We start from the raw sequence: 2768 nt of genomic DNA, 5'->3' as shown, positions 1-2768 counted from the left end.
TTTTTTTGATGTGTTGCTGTGTCTGATTACTACTATTTGGTTGAGGATTTTTTCATCTACATTCATCAAGGATGTTAGCCTGTATTTTTCTTTTTCTGTTGTGTCTTTATCTTGTTTTGTTATCAGGGTGATGCTGGCCTCATAGAATGAGCTTGGGAGAATTGATTCTGCTTCACTTTTTTTGGAAAAGTCTGAAAAGAAGTGGTATTAATTCTTCTTGTAGGTTTGATAGAATTTAGCTGTAAAGCCATCTGGTCCTGGGCTTTTCTTTGTTGGAAGATTTCTGATTACTTCTTCAATCTCATTGCTAGTTATTGGTCTGTTCAGGTTCTCTATTTCTTCTTGGTTCATTCTTGGTAGTTTGTATGTGTCCAGAAATTTACCCATTTCCTCCAGGCTTTCATATTTGTTGGTGTACAGTTGTTAATAACAATCTCTAATGAATCTTTGTGTTACTGTGATGTCAGTTGTAATGTCTCCCATTCCATTTCTGATTTTTGTTTTTTGAGTATTCTCTCTCCTTTTTTTTTGTTAACATAGCTAATGATTAGTCTATTTCACTTCTCAAAAAAACCAACTTGTTTCATTGATCTTTTGTATTGTTTTTTGGGTCCCTATTTCATTTAGTTCTGTCCTGATATGATTATTTCTTTCCATCTACTACATTGGGGATTGGATTGTTGTTGTTTTTCTAGATCTTTGAGGTGTAGTGTTAGGTAATTTATTTGAAATCTTTCCATTCCTTTGATGTAAGTGTTTATTACAATAAACTTCCCTTTTAGTACTGCTTTTGCAGTATCTCATAGGCTTTGAGATGATGGATCTTTATTCTCATTTGTTTCAAGAAATTTTTTTATTTCCTGTTTAATTTCTACTGGACCCATAGGTCATTCAGGAGTCTGTTGTTCAGTTTCGATGCACTTGAGTAACTTCTGGAATTTTGCTTGTTATTGATTTCCAGTTTTAACCCATTGTGGTCTGAAAAGACACTGGGATGATATCAATTTTTTAAAAATTGGCTAAGACTTCATTTGTGACCTAGTATGTGATCTATACTGGATAATGTCCCATGTGCTGATGATAAAAATGTATATTCTCTAGTTGTTGGCTGAAAGGTTCTGTAGATGTCTGCCAGGTCCAATTGTTCTAAAGTGTCATTTAAATCTTGTGTTCCTTTGATGATTTGTTGCCTGGAAGATCTGTCCAATGCTGAGAGAGTGGTATTAAGGTCAGCCACTATTACTGTATTTAAGTCTATCTCCTTTTTTTAGGTCTAAGAGTATCTGCTTCAGATATCTAGGTGCTCCACTGTTGGGTACATACATATTTATGGTTATCATGCCCTCTAACTGGTAGATTCCCTTATCATTGTAAAATGGCCTTCTTTGTCTCTTTTTATGGTTTTTGATTTGAATTGTATTTTATCTGATATAAGAATAGCTACTCTTGCTCGTTTTTGGTTTCCATTTGCATGGTATATCTTTTTCCATCCTTTCACTTTTAGTCTGTGTGTCTTTTTAGGAGAGATGAGTCTCTTGAAATTAGCATATAGTTGGGTCTAGCTTTTTAATCCAATCAGTCAGTCTGGGTCTTTTGAGTGGGGAGTTTAATCCATTTACATTTAGGGTTGTTATTGATAAGTATTATTTTATTCGTGTCATTATATTGCTTTTTGCTTAGATGTTTTAAACATCATTTGTTCCTTTCTTCACCTTTTATTTTTCATCTTCAAAGTTAGTTTGATATTGAAGTGACAAGATTTAGCTTCTTTCTCTTTCTCATTTGCATTTTGGTTTTAATGGCAGGTTTTGCCCCTTCTTGTGAATCTGTGATATTGATTATCATTTTTCAGATTTCAGATGCAGGACTCCATTGAGTATATCTTGCAGGGCTGGTCATGTGGTGATGAACAACCATCATTTTTGTTTGTCTGGGAAATACACTATTTCTCCTTCACTTCTGAAGGATAACTATGCTGGGTTTAGGGTTCTTGGCTGGCAATTATTTTCTTTTAGTCTNATATAGTTGGGTCTAGCTTTTTAATCCAATCAGTCAGTCTGGGTCTTTTGAGTGGGGAGTTCAATCCATTTACATTTAGGGTTGTTATTGATAAGTATTATTTTATTCATGTCATTATATTGCTTTTTGCTTAGATGTTTTAAACATCATTTGTTCCTTTCTTCACCTTTTATTTTTCATCTTCAAAGTTAGTTTGATATTGAAGTGACATGATTTAGCTTCTTTCTCTTTCTCATTTGCATTTTGGTTTTAATGGCAGGTTTTGCCCCTTCTTTTGAATCTGTGATATTGATTATCATTTTTCAGATTTCAGATGCAGGACTCCATTGAGTATATCTTGCAGGGCTGGTCATGTGGTGGTGAACAACCATCATTTTTGTTTGTCTGGGAAATACACTATTTCTCCTTCATTTCTGAAGGATAACTATGCTGGGTTTAGGGTTCTTGGCTGGCAATTATTTTCTTTTAGTCTTCTGAATATATCATCCCATTTTCTTCTGGCCTGTATGGTTTCAGATGAGAAATCTGCTGTTAGTCTGATGGGGGTTCCCTTATAAGTCACCTGATGCTTTTCTCTTGCTGCTTTTAGAATTCTCTCTTTGTCTTTGAGTTTTGCCAGTTTGACTACCATGTGTCTTAGAGAGGATCTTTTTGCATTGAATCTGTTTGGGGATCTTTGGGCTAACTGGATCTGAAGGTCTGTATCTCTCCCTGTACCTTGGAAGTTTTTTCTGTTATCGCTTTCTTGA

This window comes from Galeopterus variegatus, unplaced genomic scaffold, assembly GCF_000696425.1.
Source record: "Galeopterus variegatus unplaced genomic scaffold, G_variegatus-3.0.2 Scaffold1874, whole genome shotgun sequence".
Classification (NCBI taxonomy): Eukaryota; Metazoa; Chordata; class Mammalia; order Dermoptera; family Cynocephalidae; genus Galeopterus; species Galeopterus variegatus.
This window is presented reverse-complemented; position numbering follows the sequence as displayed.